Here is a 20184-nt window from a genome sequence, read left to right on the forward strand (position 1 = left end):
CAATCCATCTTCGACTTCATTAAGGGCGGCTGCAGCGTTATTGCTGTGCCGTAATGATTCCGCACATCTTCATCCCATAGGCTGTGTTTCTCGGGGGTTTCTCAGAGATGTCATAAAAGAGAACATGGGATGTGTCGGAAATGTATGTGAATTATTAATTTCGCCGCTCCCTGGAGGAAGTTTTTCTTTTTTTGCCCAGTGTGTGCACATGTGTGTGTGTGTGTGTGTGTGTTAATGCACTCCTGGCTGCTGATTTTATGCTTCATACAGGTTGATTCAAAATTTATGTTGCCAGCTCCTTTTGGCACTGCAGAGTTATTGCAGGGGAAGAAAAAAAAGAAAAGTCAAATGAAAGGCTGCGGTATTAGTAATGCACTTCTGATATATGGCCGCGATGCCTCATGGGCGTCTTGGGGTGGTAATGCAAAAGAGATGATGCTTTATACGCAAACTAATCCTGCAGAAACACACAGCGGCGGAGGAGATCGGGTTCAGCGTGGCGTGTGTGCGTGCAGACCACAGACGCTTCCCCTCGCACCGTAAACCTGTTTATGTCGACAATAAACAAGATCTGAGCATGCAATATCACTCTAAGAAGCTATTTACAGTCAGATGACGAGTGTTTTGTCTTCCTCCTTGTTTTTACCTCACATATACAAACATTGACTAAATTTGGGGATGTTTTTGGACTATTATTATTATCATTATTATTAATAATGATAACAATAATAACAATAATAATAATAACCTAGACGTGCATTTCCTTTCATGAAGTCGTAGGTTGGCTTAATTTAGGTTGCATTAGCATACAATAGGTGAGCCGAGTTGCAGCAGTAGGGGAATTTCTGTAAAGCAGGCGTGTCCAAAGTCTGGCCCAAAAGTAACTGACTATAGCCGTGTTTACACCGAGTGGAACAATTTGGTATTTCCATTACATTCCATTGGTGGAAACCTTCCCTTGGAAATGTCTTACTTAGGCAGAACAGACTCAAACACAATAAATAAATCATACAAGTCCAACTGCAATCCATTTTTCTTGGCAGTGTCATGGTCACTGCAACCGAAAAGAGAAAGGTTGTTAAGAAACGCAGCCACTTCTTGGAACGATGGAGGTGATTGTATTGTTTTTCCAGTGAAAATCCAGGGATATGTAACGTGTTTGCCCTGAGTTGTCAAAAGGACGATTGCTTTTGCTGAGAAAATCAATGTAAAGAGACACGAACAGATAAACTACAATAATACCAGGAGAGACGTAGAGAGAAGCTGAAGCAGAAGAAGCTCCTAAGTCAAATGAAAACATCTCCAAAACTAGTGTCTATGTTTACTTCTCTATCTTTAGAGGTCGCCATAGTTTGATTTTAGGTACCTTGCTCAAGGGTACTCCAGGTCTTTTTGTTAATTATTGTATGGTATCCTTTATTTAGCCAGGAATTGAGATACAAGATCTCCAAAAAAGCTAAAAGGAAGAAGAGTAAAAAAAGAGAGACCTAATAAAAGTATAAAAGAAAAGTATACAGAAATATTGTGAAACAACAACAACATGTTTCTTTCATGACGGTCCATAAAGAAGGAAGTGTCTGGCGGGGATTCGAGCCAGTAATTGTCCGGTTTCTCGCTGATGGAATGCCCCAATTTTTATGCACTGAATACATTTTTTATGTGCGTCTTACAGGTTTCCCACTAAATGTGATCAAACTCGTGTTGGTAAATGTGTTGCGCATCTTACTTTGACACAAACGCACTCTCATTATGTCTTTAATCAGGTGTTACCAGTGGCAAATATTTAACTTAATCAAGTTTGCGTGACGCATCAATAATAAAAGCAAACACCGGCCAGCTGATAAAGGCGTTGTTGCCTCGCAGATGTTCACACAAACAGCTCAAAGAAAACAACCGCACTGCGTTAATGCATTACATTCAACGAAATGACATTAATACAATATTTATATGCCTGTTTGGATTTATTCACAGCGCTAATGAGGCGTGGAGTTATGCACCTGAGGTAAACAAACAGTGAGGAACAGCCACTAAAGACCTGCGCCGGCTCCCCATTGACGGAGTGCTTGTTTAGAGGGCCCACACGCATGCCTGCGCGCGGCCATTCATCATAAGCATTGGCAAGACGATCAATTATCCAACAGGGCGAGGTGAAACAAAATCCATGAACTTTTCACTCAATTCAGTCAATGAACTCTGACCTTTGTCCTAGCAGGCTCACACCACACACCGCCCACGCTAATCAGGCAGCTGTACCGGCATCGACGCGCCAAGGCCCGGACTCCTGGAACCGCCCCAAGGTCCCACAAAGGGAGGGGTTAGAAAGAGGAGGAGGAGAGGGAAGAACGAAGGGGCCGGGTCTGTGAATGAGAGCGATAAAGACTCGCGGACACATCACTTATCTGCCGCTGCAGCCGCGCTCAACCTCCACCCGGATAGATCTGTCAGACGAGAGCGTCTCAAGGCTCCGGAGAGGAAACTCGATAAAGAGAGGCCAACGCGGACGTCTCAGGCCAAAGTAAACAAACGACGAGTGCGAGTGAGTGAGTGGAAACTGTCACTTCCTGTCACACGCAGGGGAACAAGAAGGGGAAACACGAGTATTTACCCATAAAGGAATCATCAATGTATTTAAACTGATGCATTTTGGTCTGCAACGCACACTTTCTGAGATTGTGAGAGTGAGCGGTTGTTGGACCTGTGATGGACTTGTGACCTGAGTTCCCAAAGTTTTAATGATTTCTTTTTTATATCAAGCAAAAAAAAAACTTAACAAATATTCTGCTCTCATTGTTTGTTTTTGTTGTCGTTTATTCTCCGGTAAAACGTTGTATTTGTCTAAATATCAACTTCTTTCTTGCACAAAATCCTCACACAAGTCTGAAGGGCATATGGGTTATATGGGTTATGGGGGACGTTTACCTAAATATCAACATGACTTCTCTCTTGTCACTTTCAATGACTCTATTCAGGATGAACTTTCAAGGATTTCAAGGACCAGTGGGAACTCTACAAACTCTCTCCATCCAGTCTGTGATGCTGTGTAATCTGAGTCAAACTTCAAAGATGTGAAAAGTCAAGCGATAAATGCGGGAACGTTGGCGTCAGGTTTGACCTCGACGGAGAAACCGGTCGAGCAAAAACACCGATCAGACAAATCGGTGGCGGATGTTGTTGTTGTTGTTGTTGAGGCACTTTTTACCCTCCTCGACAAATTTCTTAACAGAGGAGCATAATCAATGCAGTGCATTAGCAAATGTCAGGTTGTGGAGCAAATACAGTTTAATGGCCACATCTCTTCATGGTCAGTGGCTCAAAACGGCCCCAAAATTATGTTCAGTCATGATTACTGCTCTCTGTCGCTCCAGGGAACATCACATTCAGTCTCAGAACTAATTAACTGCTGCTTCCCCGCTTATGTGTTTTCCTTTTTTCTTTTTTTTCGTGCTTAGATATTTCGGCTAAATACTTTTTTAAACTTTTCGACGACCTCACGCACACTCGTGTTCTTTCACTGCACCTGCACTAATTTGCACTTACTTCTTGAAGATGGAATTATTCATGCAAGACAGACTCTTTGCAAATTGGGCCCCGCCGTCAGCGCTCACGGTGGCCGTGGCCTCTCTTAACACTTTCCCCTTTTGCAATATTTAAAGGGACAGTCTGGTGGTCGTATAATGCATTGACACTTGCTTTGAATCAGTGGTTCCCCAAGTGTCCAAGACAAACCAGAACCCCTGTCCACACACACACGTCATAAGAATAAAGGGAATAATTACAAATGCAGTTGCAGGTTTTGTGGATATGTGGATTAAAAAACTGTCCTGTGCTTCCATTAAATCAGTCTTTGGCACTTTTGAGATATTTTGTTGTACAGATGCTGATAACAGGAACGTGATCAGGTATAATAGCCGCTAAATATGCAGTAATAGTAACAGAAGTCGACCGAAAAATGGGGTTTTAATTTTGATTATCCAATATCCAACCTCACAGCAGACAAAGCTCTGTGGCCCCCCATGTGATCTCTGGCAGCTCCCTGAGGGGGGCTTGGACCCCAGGTTGGGAACCATTGCTCTAAACTGTTTATAAAAATAGCTTAAGTCTAAGAATAAGTTTCCCGATTTTCTTTGCCACTAAAGAGTCATGAAACTAAAACGGCTTTTTCCCCTGCACCTAACCCCATAGAGAAAATCATCAATTTTACATCACAGCACGCAGGAGTTGTTGATCCACTGCTGCCTCCAACACTTAACTTTACATGCGCTATTTTGTGACTTCGGTGTTTGAAATCCTGTGTTCGCATTTACCTCAGTGACACAAACTGACCACACGAGGCAGCAGTAGAGCAGCAGCTCCTGTGTCTCTGCGAGCTTAAAACGTCGATTTTCTCGATGGAATTTGGTGCAGGTGAGTGACGGCAGAAAAAACGCGCCGCAAACACATTCTGAGGATGTCACAGACATAAGCAGGAATATAAATTATCTTTCACTTCTTTGTTCCTCAAGTGTCAATGTTGTAAATGTGTCAATACCTCCAACAACAACACTTCAGAAAGCCCAAACTATTCTTTTAAAATCTGATTTCACTGCCAAAAGTAATCAACGAGACATTACCGTGATGTCTTTCATTAAATATTAAACTGGCAGCGTCGCTAACCTCCGTGTTTCTGGCACCAGCTCGCCTTTTGTAGTTGTTTGCCAGCGAAAAAGCGGCAACCAAAATGTGTGGTTTTGATCAAACGAGGTGAGACAATACGACTCCCTCAGTAGTAAAGTTCCCCCTAATAGTTTCAAACAGCGTTTTCCCCGTGGGTCAGCGCGACTGCTGGGTTTGTAACCGCGCCAGTGTCTGCTCTCAGCGGGAAACTCTGCCCCGCTCAGCATCCGCTCCTTATCTCGGCTGAGCTGCTTGATCGATGAATGGGGAATAAACTCATCTCTCAGCAGAGCTGACCCCGACGCTTTTCGTCTGCAGGCACAATCGCGGCGGCGCTGGCTGGAAATTCAATTTACCAGTTTAGCGCGACGCATAGAGGACACACACACACACAAACAGCAGCCGGAGATTTGGAGCCGTATTGACCTCAGGTAAGAATAGGCAACGAGTCACCTTTGATGAACGTCCACCACCTCGTGTTTGCCGTAACTCTCCCCCCGGAGGAGTCAATGGGCGGCACAGAGTCCCCCTCTCGGTCTTGGAATTGACATTAATCTTAAGTGATTGGATCTCGCACGGACAGATTTAAGCTAATTGCTTCACACCTGGGATTACTGTTTAACATTTTATAGGCATTCACTTTCCCATTTCTCCACTTCCTTTGTACGACACCTCTGATCAATACTCCACTATACGCTGACTCGCACATACAAATTTCATGATTTTGTGATGATGTCGGGCTTTTTAAACGTCTGCCCTGGCGTTGCCTTATCATTTCTGCGCCAATTTGAACAAAAACAGCTTCTAAAAAGCCCGGCTGCACCACCAGCCGCTCTCTGAGACTCTGTGAAGTGACTGTTCTCGGAGAGAAAAGTGAAATACAATGCGCTCTGCGGGAGGTCGGACATTTGATGGCAGACAACAGAATTGGAGAGACGGAGAATTTGGAGGTTCTTCAAAAGAGGGTAATTTTTCTATCCTCACATTGCATATATATATATATATATATATAATAGACTCTTCTATTTTTCCCTGCTTTATACTCACTTCTATCCCGTCCAACTTTATAAAGTTGTACTTTAATCAAAACATCACTGTTGCAGCGTGCGTACGTATCTTAAAAAGGTAACGACTGTGTGGATTTTATCGTCCAAAAACAAACACAGAAAGAATCCATGTCTGCACTGAGAAAACAGCACAATAATACAATAAAACATTTGATGGAGCAAAGTGTAAATAAAGTGTTCTTAACTGTTTGTTTTCATGTCAGCACACATTGTCGCAGCACGACTTGTGTTTGTCAAGCAAGGAACTCTGGGAAATCAACCTCCTCCTACTCCCCCGTCCTGGTTAAGTACTCGCAGGGACTTTTCCGATTCCAGGAAATGAACGTTGACACTTTTTCACCTAAATCTAAAGGTAAAGGTGTCCTTCTTACGTACTGAAAACTACCAGACGGAGACAGTTACTGTGAAAGGAAAGACTTTACTGTAACAAGAGGCCACAAAACGTTGAGTTTCCATGAACGACTTCAGCTCAAAGGCAGTTTTAAAGCGACCTGAACTCCCACTGTTCTCACTGTTGACTGTAATCGAATCTACTTAGTGCACTTTGCACTGTAATCCTTCCATCTGGATTAATGCCACACAGTTTAATCTGTGGCAGTAATCAGCGATGTCGATCGAGAGTCGGTAATTTACAGCGATGCAGTGGAAAACAACGAGGTCAGAATGCTGGGGATTTTACGGGGGATTTTGGGGCGATGTTAGTCAACAACACAGAGCTTAGAGTTAAATGGTGTTAGTGGATGTTAGCGGTTTAATCTGGTCCTTCAGAACTCACACAGAAACATGACTATTTATAATAATATGATATTTATCAATACTGATACGTGTAGGGGTGTCAGGATTCTCCAAATCCTAGTTTGCTCAATATATCTCATTTAATTATTATTTCCATTGTCCACATGGTGTCATGTCGTGCCTTATTGTCAAATTGAAATAACTTATTAAGAATATGAATGTGACAATAACCAGTCAACTGTAAACAAAGTGTAAAAAGAAGTCCTGGAGCTCTGTGTCGCTCTAAAGGTCCAGCAATCACTAAACGTGACCTCTGACCTCCAATAGTTGGATATTTAAGCCCTGGCAGCACGTTTTTAGCAGCTCGGCAGCTCCACTGTGAGAAAAGCATTGAAATGAATACAGAGAGGCGCTCAACCAATGAAACGGCATTACACCATTAAACGCCGTGATAAAGTGACAGACAAAAAGAGCGGCCCATTAAAAAATAAACAGCAATCGAGTAAATAACAGCCCAGTAACAGAGTGGCTCATTAGGTGTCAAGATAGAGTGACAAATTAAAACTCTCCCAAATACATGGTCGGAGAATAAATGTGAATATAAGTAAGTGGCTAATATTAAACTAATGGGGAAAATCAAATAAAACGCTGCCCTGTTAAAGACTCACAAAGACAAACCTGTTTGAAAACTGCTGATATTAAAAGAGCTGCAGAAAGAAAAAGGAGAGAGTTTTTAATGGAAACGTACCATTTTGGTCCAGACAGGACATTAGTTTAGTGCAGATTAAAGTGTCTGTGTTACACAGCTTAGTGTTACTATAGTCACGACACTTGGCTTGTCACGGCTCGACTCTACTTGCTTTACAATTTCTTTTTTTTTGTTTTAGCACCGGCTCTGACGAGGTTCCAGGCGAGCTGAGCCGATACTAAAACGTGACATCAACAGACTATTTTGGATGCTCCCATGATTTGACTTGCACAAAAAAATTAAATAATTCCACAAAAAAACAAAAACTACCAGGGTCAAAAAGATTAGACCCCTTCAGAAATGACCTTTTCATCGAGCCAAAGCACAAACCACAGCTGCGCAATGATTGTGCCGCTCAAAACCTTTAAGATCACGTTAAACTGAGGGTTACCTCCCAATTTAGTCACGGTGTGAAATCTTCAGTAAAGGTTTGAGTTTTCACTTGACAAAAAGGATTGTTGATGCTCACAACGCATGAGCAGGATTTACAAATCACCACGTTCAGAACTGGAGTGAGTCAGTTTTTGTGTTAACTTACCACGTTACTGAAACACTGGTCCTGACAGACTTTTCCTAAGTTTAAAGTGTTTATTTGGCATAAATTGAGTTGGAGTTCTCTGCGATTGTTGCTTTGTTATAAACTCGAGGATCCAAGAGAACTCAAGAATATTTCCGTTTTGCGTCACCTTGACCAGAAACAAAAACAACCGCTAATGGATGTCGTGTTTCAACGTCCGGTCGAAGCTTAATTGCAAATTTAAATGTTTACACACTGACTTTGGAACAACAGACGCAGCGTTTTAATTAATGGGCTCCAGATATTATGTTCACAGGCAGACTTTACACCAGGATTTACTGGTCGGACATGAAAGTGGTTTTCAGGTTTGTTTGTTTGGACGGCGACGGCGGAAAATTTACTCTCCTCCGTTTCAAAGAAAAAAAACAGAGAGAAAAACCCAGGTGGCGGAGCTGATGATTGTCAAGAGTAAACTCTTTCCCAGAAAGCAGTCGCCGGTGTTTAATGGTGGCGTCGTTGCTCAGTCTGCCTATGACAGACCAACTAAACACTGGCACATTAAATATTCAGACCGAGCTACTAAACACGAGCCCATTAAAGACGGAGGCGGACCGATTGCCTAAACACTGGCCCATCAAACACCGAGGCGGGCAGACGGTGCCGACAGCGCAGCATCTGCTCGGCATTTCCCCCTCGAGCCGAGAGCACGGGAATCGCCACTTGACCCTGGAAGTGCCGTTGCTATCACCGCGGCAGCTGAGAGAGCAGCGTGAGGCCCGGGACCACACGCTGAGAGAGGGATGGGGTTTTTTTTGAGGTTCGTTGCTGCAGGAAGCTGTGACTTGAGCCGTGTGGTGTTATCAACCACAGGAGGGGTAACAAAGACATTAATAGCAACAACAGGTTTTTCCAACAGTGGCATTTACTCCTGCTTTAAATGGCTCTGCAAAGGAGTGTTTTGCCTGAGGACACATCGACACCAACCAACAGATGGAAGTTCCTGTCAGAAAACGCTAAAAAAACGTCGATCAGTGTTTGTCAAAGCTGGAAACGACGACGTTCTCGAAACAAAGACAATATTCACATTTAAGAAGCGGAAACAATCAGAAATCTTGTTTTAATCATGAAAAAAAGATTCAAACCGATGAATAATCGATAAATCGAGTCATTCTTTCAGCTCTAATGTAAATTAATAATAAATATAAACAAAACACTAACGCTGAAACAATTACTGATGAATCGATTATTAAGTGATTTTTAAGGATTTAATTTTGGTTTGTGGACAAAAACAAGTTTGAGAAAGAATTGTCATCACTTTTCAACAGTTTATGACATTTTATGGACTAATCGCCACAAATCGCCAAACCTTACTTTTCAAAACTTGAGACGGAGGTCATCGTTCCTTATTTCATCAGTCAGATCAATGGAAAGATCAGTCAAAAAGGAAACTTTCAATAAAAGATACCAAAGAACTTCAAGGGGGTCAAAAACATTCCAGGACCCTGATGATTTTTACTGTGAAAGAGGCTTAAATGAAAGAACTGCCCCCACTACTGCGAGTGGTATTTACGCCAGTAAAGTTAGCGTTATCACTTTTGATCTGGCTCTGAGATTGGATTAATAAAGGGTGAAATGTTCAGACGGGCGAGCTCAAAAGAGACACTGAAGAGTCACAGAGAGGAGAAAGATAAAAGGCGGGCGAATGAGACATGAATAGTCGAGAGAGAGAGAGAGAAAGAGAGAGTAGTGAGAGATAAGTTGTTTGAAAAAGACGAAGATGAAGAGAGACACTGAGGTTTGACGTGACACCAGCGCACTGCTGGTTTTAAAGCCTCCTTTTATTCCATGCTTGGACACTCACTTCACCGGCATGAAAACCCATTTATATGCCAAAGAGAGCTCTTATCACAATGTACACAATGAAGGGGCTGGAGAGCTGTTGAAAGCTTTGTCATTTCATAAAGTCCACGGGGGCAAGAGCGCGCGCAGACTTCCTGAGGGCGCCGCCGAAACGATAAGTGGCGAATGGTAAAAACAAAGGTCATTGCAGTCCAGCTTTCTCTCCGACGACGTGAATGCAGGAGGACGCTATGTTTCTGCAAAAACAAGAAAAAAACCCAGGAGATCGATACAAGGGAGGCTTACGACGGAGGAAACCGCGGAAAATAAGATGCAACTCTCACTCGGGGGTGGGCTCAGCTCTGACCCCGAGGTGTAATCTGTCGTGTAATCCCTGATCTGACAGCAGCTCGCACAATGGACTGTGGTGTCCAAACAGTGCTGGCCTTTTTTTTGTTGGTTTGATCAACAACATGAAAGGATGAGTCAGTTTGCTTTGATGGAAGTGACGGAGTCTCAGTGTTTTCTGGAGATTTAAGACCTAAACTATATATGATTGCCACATCACAGCCCAGGATATGTAATCTCAAGTGTGCAGAAAAAAATCAGTCTTACAAAATGTCTTTAAACTGATTTTCTTCCTGCCTTATCGCTTGAAACACACTCCAGTCCAGTAGGGGGCGGTAATTCACCAGCAAACACCAGCCCACGGGAGTAGAAGCGGTTTATGTTGCTGTAAAAGATCTTAATCCCGGCCACTTCCTGTCACAAAACAATTCACAGCACTTAATAATAATAATATTAAGATCATGTTTTTTTACGTCTTATTTGTTCTGAAAAAATGCACGTTTTATGCCTTTTTCCATTTGTTTTGGTAACGAAGCAAGTGTGGTAGGAAACTTGTGTAAGGGTCAAAGGTCAAAGGTCAGGGCCAAGTGAAGTAAACTGAAGAACATTTGAACTAAACTTTGACAAACTAAATGTTAAAGGTGTTAAAGGGTAAGATGACCTCTTTTTTCATTTCTGGATTCTTTCATGGGAAGTTTCCAGGAAGTGCACACAGGAAGTTACCAAACTTTCGCACAAAACTCAGGTTTACATTAGAAAAATAAAAAAATACATAAAAGAATGTATTTTCTATAAAAACAGGATTAAAAATACTTTTAAAATCATGTTTTATTTTGTCTTCAGTAGTTAGGGTTAGGGTATGATTTTCTACTTTTTTCCATGTTTATGGGTGTGCGGCAACTGCTGGGGGAAACTTATGTCGGGAAAGGTCAAAGGTCAGGGCTCAAACAAGATAAGTAAACAAGGTTTTGAACATTTCTTAGACAGTGATACCGTTAGAAACTAAACAGGGGACAGGGTTAAAGTTTGAAGAGTAAAGTAGGAGTGGCCAAGAGTAAGATAACCTTTTTTTCAAATGACTGGTTCTTTCATAGGACGTTTTCAGGAAGTTACCACACTATTGCACAAAAATCGGGTTTACATTACAAATCAAATTTAATCAAATTGTCTTTTCTATAAAAACAGCTTCAGCAGGACTTTAAATACTAAAGTTTGGCGAATAACTCAGGTTCAACAATACAGTAATATATTTTCTATAAACACAGGACTTAAAAATACTTTTAAAATCACATTTTGCTGTGTTTATCCACAGGAAGGTGATAAAGCCGCAATAAAAAACACATCAATAATGTCCAGTTTCAGTCATGACACGATGTGTTCCACGCTAAAGGAATAAAAGCCTGTGTGTCTTTAAGCTGCTGCAGAAACAGTAAAAACCTATTAAATGATCAAGAAAAAGCCTTTAGATTGAAGTGTGAATGTAATTCAGTCACAAATGAAGCTGCGACAAACCAAAATAAAGTGAAATAAAGCTGCCAGATGTAACCTGTTACATTTTGCTTTTGCAGCCAACGCTGATTAAATCAACCATCGTGGGGGCAAAAAAGAAACTCATTCCTCTCTAATCAACACAGTTAATAAAACAGGAATAAAATGAAAGTTCATTAATGGGTATGATGATGGAGATATTTTGTTTTCTAACAAACTCCAGCTGTGTCAGTGTTTGCTTCTCGCTTTCATGACAGGAGAGAAAAATGAAGGAGGGATGGATGAAAATGTAACACTGCATATCCTGGCAGCACTTTCCACTTCATCTTAATTTATAATGAGCGTCTATGTTTTAAGAATAATAAAAAAAAAAAGGTGCGGAGACACTCCCCGGGTCGCCGCTTTTAATTGAAGTGACACAAACCTGCAATCTGTCACTTCCACGCGACAAAGAAACGGAGACTTTGTTCCGAGTGTGGAGGCAGGAAGGAGCGCGAGCGGGGGCTTTAATGGTGGAAATTATACAAATTAATGCCGGGATCACACTGCGTTGTTGGTTTTTATAATGATTTTCTTAGTTCTTTGCGAGTTTGCGGGTCATTATTTAAATAAGCAGCTGCACCTCGACGTTTTCATGGAAAAAGCTGCTCCTGCTTCTGAGTTCCAACGCCAAGCAGCGACAAATCACGCACGACTTATTAAAAGTCTCTTTGAGAACTTGTTGCATCGACTCGGATCCAACGTTTGGCGTTAGTTAACATGAGCGAGGAGGTAATTAAGACTTTAAAGCAGCCGCAGAAACCTCTGTTATGGATTAGGGCAAAAATGTCATTTATAGATTCTCTCGTGTTAATTGTTGTTTAAAATCAGACTTACTGCTGGAAATTGTCGACAGAAAAAATTTGTTGAACTCGGGGAGAGATTTTAATTAACACGCGCCGTCAAATATACCAAATAACGATTCTCTTCTTTCTTTATAATTTCCCTCCCTGTGATAATAAACTGTATACTTGAAGGCCAAATAAGTGTAAATGATACATTTCTCAGTTCCCGCACAAGGACACAACTATCGTCCCGACTTTATCTGGACTCCAGTGTCTCAGTGCGAGTCCTGACAGGGACACGGACATCAAACCACCACAGATTACAGACTACGGGACGCGTGATTCGCTCCACTTGCTCTCAATGAGGACGATAAGAGACGAGACGGACATAAAAGGACAGTCCGAGGACGTCCGGTCTGTCCAGTGAATGACAAAAGAGGGAAAGTAGCAGTCTCACATCTTTCCTTTACAGAGCAGAGGAGATGAAAAGAGTCATTGGGAAAAAAACAGCTCGGAGCAGCAGTTTTTTCTTTTTTTATGATGAGGGCGACGAGAAAATGGGAGTAGAAAGGTCATCGGATTTGTTTTGTTCCGGCCGCACTTCATCACGCAAACACGTGGAGCACGTGTTGTGAAGAAAAAAAGAAAAGGAGTGAGCCGGTTAACAGAGAGAGACTTAAACTCTGCTTTGAATCCCATTTGGTGAAATCTGGTGCTTTTGAAGAGTTCCCAAAAATCTAAGTGAACGACATTAATAATGGATGCTTTTCTTTTTCTTCTTCGTCGTCTCTTTGTGCCAAAGCTCTTAGTTCCATTTTGCGACTGTGACCCAGTCGCATTAAAAGACTCAAACAGAGAAAGAGGAGGGGTTTTTTTGGAGCAGAATTATGTGAGACTTAATTGTGTCAATTTGAATTTAAAGATGCTCTTTGTAGAAAAAAATAAATAATATTAATAAAGTCGTGAAAAGTTCATAAACAGCACTGAAAACTTTTAAAAAGCTGTTTAATTCTCATAAATCTGCCATTTTTTTGACATGTATATAAACATCAATGTATGATTTATCATTTACCTAACCTTTAAGAGTTCTTCTGGACATTTCCTGCCATTATTGTTTTTTATTGTTAAGCCAGACGACATGCATTTCATCTCAGTCCCTTACGCAAAAAAACATACTTATTTGTTCCTAGCGGCAGAAAATGTCACCTTCCCCAAAACAGCTGTGAATTCATTACGTATTAATATTTTTTTCCACTTTAAAAAAGTCAATCTTCTAAAACTACTTCAGCCTGGAATATACATATTAAATATGAATTATATTTTGGGGGTTTTAACCCTTTAAAGGCCAGGATGTTTTCACAACTCCACCTCACGCCAGTGACTCAGAAACGACGAGTCCGTGTTTCCTCTGCAGCTGAAGCAGAATAAAAACGAGGATGAGTTAACTGCATCCTCATAAAAAAATAAAAATAAAACCCAGACAGCTGTGTTTAGCTCAGTCGCTACAGGAGACCGTTTGCTTTCAAGCGAGACAAACATTCACAGAGCCAGACAGACACATAAACAAAAAGATGGTGCACATCACACGGGGGACGAACGACAAAAAAGGTGTGACGTTTTCTCCTGAATGCCACACGAGCATGTGGTCAAATTCCCGTGTCGACGAAAGTCGGCAACGAAGTCTGTTGCCTGACATGGATATAATGCCAGTTAAACTAGGAGAGATGAGAAATGGGATAATCCAGCAAAATGCAAGTCCCATACATATGGGACTGATGCTGGAGCTGGACTGGACGTCATTTATGACTTTTACAGAGAATATTATATTTTAGAGTGTTAGGACCACAGAAAAAAAAATTAAACAGCTAAAGACAGAATTTTGAGAATAAACTCAGAATTCTGACTTTTTTCCAACATACTAAATATTAAGGAAGAATATTCGGGCCAAAAATAAAAAATAAATAAATAATAAAACGTGCGACTCAGGCGACATTAATTGAAGGTGCATTAAACGATGGACACAGTGGAAGACAATAGTTTCAGCTCCAGATAATCATTTGGGACAGAAACAGGCACAGATTTCTGTCTGATTCCTCTCTAGTGTTATTGTTAAAAAAGTCGGTTCCTCCAGCAGAAAATACGTGAGTGTTCTATTTTTGCCAGATGACAGAAACACAACAGTTAAATTCAGCATAAATAAGCACCGATACGACATTATTTCAGAATAAAAGCCCCCTGTGTTGACACCATATCATATTTACACACATGGCCACAGTGGAAGACAATAGTTTAAAAATCAGAATAACCATTTGGGGCAGAAACAGGCACAAATTTCTGTCATCTATTTTGCTTCTTTGTTTAGACTACTTGTTTTTCCGGAGGGGCGTGGCCTGTAACTATAGAAATCCACGTGGAGGACGAGACTGGACAATGTCAGTTTGTCACACCATCAGATTCTGATTGGATGTGTTTACAAATCTGATTTGTGCTGCAGTCTAAACAAGGCCAAAGACCAGAAAATATTTGCCTCTTGCTGTTTCGACATTTCTTGAGTTCACTCTATTGAGTGATTCAGCATCTGTTATTCAGGCAGAACCTGCACATGATCACTTCAGCATCTCCTCTGCTGTGTAAACGTCTGACGGAGCGGGAAAAAGAAAACAAAAACACTTTAAGACAACAAGAACAATAGCAACAACAACAACAACTTCTCAGCGCTTAATCCTTTTCCTCACCTAAATCCAGCTGCTTCCTAAACCTGCAAGCATAATATTTCTTAAAACAAGGAGACGCTCAGATAAGATGAAACCAGGACAACTGCGACTGCGAGATAAGCCTCCACTAATTCCTTCTGTCTCCAGGGTGGAGTTCCTGTCCCTGAGTCCCAGCGGGTTGACCTGCAGCTGGAACCCTGCAGGCGCCGGCTGATCAAAGACGCCGGTCGACGACTTTGTGCGACGCTTGTACTTGATGATGAAGACGTTTCTACCTGATTCGCCCCCGACGTGACACGGCAATGCAGCCCGGAGACGCACGGGCCCGACGCCGGTTCCCCCCTTGATCCTGAGGCGAGACGGAGACGGAGGTTTCCTCTCGGCGCTCATTCATATTCTGCTCACGCTTCCTTTTTTTGTGAGACGACCCAACGACAACGGGAAACCTGAGTGAAGTCGGAGAAACAACATGGCCGACTGTCTGCGAGCTGCCAAAGAGCGCGCGGCAGAAGCAAAATACGGGGACGCCCGCTGTGTGACGAGCATCTGAGAGCCAGGAGGAGGCTTTTCATCTGGTCTGAAGCACACACAAAAACAACTGAAAACAACAACAACAACAACAAAGCGCAGACGTCAGAGGAACTCTGGCAAACACAGAAATACACAAACTGCAGGAGAAATGTCTGTTTCTCACAGCAAACATTAACAGTTACTTCTGTCACCGAAATGTCATTTTCAGCACTAAAATATCTTTATTATTCTAGAAAATGGTTATTTACTTGCATCCCCGAAGAGATAAATTTGTTTTGATGGTTGAATGTTGTAAACTTTTTCTAATTTCTAACAAGCCCAGTGAGTCGGCTCAAATTTAGTTTTCAAACGAGTTTGTAAAGAGTTCTAAAACTTATGTTTCCTCGTTTTTATGACAGGTAACAAATAATTAAATGACATTTAAGATATTAAATGAATTAAGAATTAAGATATCACTTTATTGTCCATTCTGATAATCGTACGGGACGGACATGAGACAGAATCAGACACAGGACAATGAAGCCCATCAAATACATTAAACTAGGGCTGAAGCTATTACTCAATTAACCGATTACTAAATGAATCAGTTTGAGTGTTTTTTCATTATCGAGACAAGTTTCCTGATTTTTCAGCTTATTAAATGTGAATATTTTCTGGAACAACACAAAAGTTTAAATTACTGTGGAATTGAATGTATTTTATTTGGCTGCAAATCTACACTGCGGTGCAATTGTATACAGTATTCGTTTTACTTTTACTCCGTCAAATAAACTTTTCAGTGGATAAAATAGAGTTCTCTTGATTTAGCGACGTTTGTCAAGTTTCTCGGAACAAAAGTGATTCAAAAGATTCAAAGAAATAACAGGAAATTGATAGAAAAATAAGAAATATTGGTCCGAGTTGTCGGCCGACGTCTCCTCAGTGCAATCTGTGGTCAAAGATCACTTTTACCGCTGAAAACCGATGGAGAAAATGAGACACTTCTCGGTGGTGCCTCACGGGGGCAGTGTGGCTGCTCTGACACCGAGTCGTTCCCTCGATTCTCCAGAGAGGCAGCGAGTGATGCAAGGACACCAAACACCACGTCCTTTAAGTTAATATGAGAAGTATTTTTTTATTTTTTTTTTATTTTCAAATGGTTAATTAAGAATTACGTAATTAAGAGAAAACACTGAATCAAGTGGTCGGCTCTCCTGGTGGACAATAATCTGACAGTGATCAGAACGGGGGACGGAGCTGAAGATGATGAATTGATTCTTCAGTTAATTAAAGTCGACAAGCTGCTTGAGCTTTAATCAAATTAATCTTTTTTTTAAAGCACCCGTCGCCCGGTGGGCTGCTGACAACTGATTGGATAATTTAATCACTTCACTTCCATCGTTGTCCCGAGCTGCCAACTTTTATGCACGTCTGACTCCGCGCGCGGTGAAATATGTGCGGGCGTAATAAAAGCGCAAGGAGACGCCGACGCCATTTGATCCGACGACGCCATGTGACACGTCCACAACATCAAAGATCCATAATCAGAAAACTGGACCGCGATAGAAGAAGTCCCCGTGACCCGATCGTAAAAAAAAAAAAAAGAAGAAGAATTTATTCACATCTGTACACATTTATTATCACTTGACGATGACAATATATATTAAATCTAATACTGGAATTAGTTTGCATCACGTTTGATGATATTGTGATCAATTAATCAATCAAACTTAAAGTTATAAAGCAATCTTTAATGCTTATAAAAGCCATCAGAAATAAAGAAAACTATCATAAAATAAAGTTAAACAATTTTTGTGTGGATTTAATGCCTGAAATCAAAATAAATCCACATTTTCTTTCTACAAACAGTCGAAAGTGTTCAGAAGTGAACACGAGCCGCATGCACACACTGCGTCTTCATCACAGTACAGAACAGAAAAAAGAAAACTGACTGGAACGCGACTGGACTTAAGCACACAGTGGCACGGATCGAAGGTCAAAGGTCAGACGCCCGAGCGCTCCATCAATTTTCCAGCGGCTTAACCACAAATCCCCCAATGAGGTGAGGAGAGAAGAAAGTGTGTGGAGGGAAAATGAAAAGAGAAGCGAGGATTTTTGTGGAATTCACCAGAAGATGGATGAGCCGAGCTGGAGGAAGAAGGTGGACGAGCAGCAGCAGCAGCGGCAGTGTGTAGGAAGAAGAGCATGGCCCTGCATCGGTGGAGGAGGAGGGTGTTGATCGCTTTGAAGTCGAGGTTGCACTCTGATTTTTGATTTTTTTTCTGTTGCAGACGACGGAGGAAGAAAGAGAGGCGGACTGAAGAGCTGGCAGAGATTTGTGAGCCGTCTTTGAGAGGTGAATAAAAGCAGAGAAGAAGATGACGAAGAAGAAACAGCAGCCGCCAGCAGTTTAGGAATGGGAATCATAGAATACGTCGCGATCCATGACAGCATCGCGATGCAATGATTCCACGATACCAATGATATCAGGATCCAATCAATATATTGTGGTTGGGAAACTTGGAGTGGAAGTTACCTGAACTACCTGAACTGAAGAAGAGGAGGAGGAGGAGGAGTTTACAGTGGGATAATGGCGGAGAAAGCTACATCCACGTTCAATACGCAAACTTCATGACCTTTGACCTTTCTCTATGTTGTGAATAAACACAGGAATTTAACTTTTCACCGAAACATTTTTTTGTTTTCTCCAGTTAGACAGGTATCGCGATCTTATTGACACCGCGTATCGTAATCCTGAGGTAACCTGTGATTCTCACCACTACTTTTAATAGATATTGTTCTTGTTCTTGTTCTGTTGGCGCCACATTGGATCATCTCTCCGACAGATAGTTGTTAAATTGTTAAAAATAAAAACTTAAGACACCAGAATCAAACACTAGACTCTTATGAGAACGGGTCGTCACGTCGTTCGACCTGTGAAATGATTGCCCTGGGCCGTGACGATGAATTGGACAGATAATCTAATGAGAAATTAAGAGTACAGTAACCGTCCACTTCAAGCGCCTCCCACAAAATTGCAGGCCGACTCTTGCATCATCTGTTTCCTGCCCAGGTGTCAATCCCACTAAGTAACAACATTCATATTTTACCCACACGAGGGTTTTTGGGATTTGAGCAGCGGTCAATAACGCTCCACTCACATCCATCACGTTAAATAAGATGTCTGGGAAAATGGACCCCGTCGGCCCCTGACAAACAGCTGGGTATTGATGTCTGCATTTGTATGATTTTTTGTCTATTTCCTGTCACTTTAAGCTCCACTTCGTCACTTCACTATCAGCCACTTTTTGCGTCTGTTGTGTTACGCTCCGCACCCTGCTTTTGTCAATTTAATGTCACGCAGTAGAAGACGAGTAAGAGAAGGGTTTAGAGGTGGACGGGGGGGGGAGAGGATGGGATGGGAGTGGAGACAGTGATTTGCTACTGTTAAAATTTCAATTTTCCACCTCAGAGGAGGGTTGTTCCACATGAAAGAGACGGAAAATGCTGCTCAAAGGAGAAGAAAGACAAAAAAAACACACAAAAAAAAACCCGCTGTGTCAGGTTCTTGAGATTTAACTAAATTTTTTTGCACAATGTAAATGTCCCGTCTTTAATTTGAGCAGGAAATTGATGGATCGCAGCCCCGGCGGCGGCAGCGTGTCACACTTACAGACGGGTTAATTCCGTTTTACAGTCAGACATCATGAAGTGGATTGATTGAATTCTACAGAACAGTGTGAGGGAGACAGGGTGAAAGAGTTCCTGTCTCAGCAGGGCCGGAAAAATCAGGTCTGGGGGCCCCAAGTCCCACCTAACATGGATTTATTAAAATTGTGTCATTTATTTCCATTCATTTAAATGACAGTTTATGATTTGACGTGTGGTTATAATGGACTTTTTACCTAAAGCCTGGTCAATTCACTCACAGTGATTTTATTAATATGCTTAAATACATAAATAAAATAACATTGACGTGAAATAAAATATCTTTTCTGACTTTGTCAAATAATATCGCAATACAGCAATCCTGTGATAATCAATGTATTGCCAGACAATCATACGGCGATACATTGCGATATCTGTCTAACTGAAGAAAAAACAGGATTTCTCTGTTCTATTCACAACATAGAGAAAGGTTAAAGGTCATAAAGTCTATGTTTTGAATGTGGATAGAGCGTCTCATAACTTAGCTTTTCCCTCCATTATCTTAACTTATTCATTAAATTATCAGTATTTACCGTGTCTCGATCATCGTATTGCACAAAGGACGACGATATATTGCCAAATCGATATTTTGACTCATCCCCAATTAAAAGTATAACAATTTTCAAGTTACTTTAAAATGGACTACATGTTTAAATAAATACTACACAGCAAGCACACTCTGCATCTGGACAAGTGACTGTCAGTAGGTGGCGCCGTAACAAACAAAGGAGACATTTACCTATATATCTACTCAACTTCTTTCTTGCACAAAATTCAAGCTCTTTCAATGACCCATGTTTGTATTGTATTGTATTACAAGGACCCGGGGCGATTTTCAGAAACTTTCAAGAGCCTCAACATTTGTTTATTTCAATTTCACAAACTTTCAAAGAGGGTTTCAAGGACCTGTGGGAATATTATTTTTCCCACACTTCCCGCCCTGTGTTTGAGGATAAAATTCTAGCCGTGTGTGGGTGTGTGTGTGTGTGTGTGTGTATGTCTGTCGGTTTCATCACAAACGGCTGCAGGTGGC

The sequence above is a fragment of the Solea senegalensis genome, linkage group LG13, assembly GCF_019176455.1.
Source record: "Solea senegalensis isolate Sse05_10M linkage group LG13, IFAPA_SoseM_1, whole genome shotgun sequence".
Classification (NCBI taxonomy): Eukaryota; Metazoa; Chordata; class Actinopteri; order Pleuronectiformes; family Soleidae; genus Solea; species Solea senegalensis.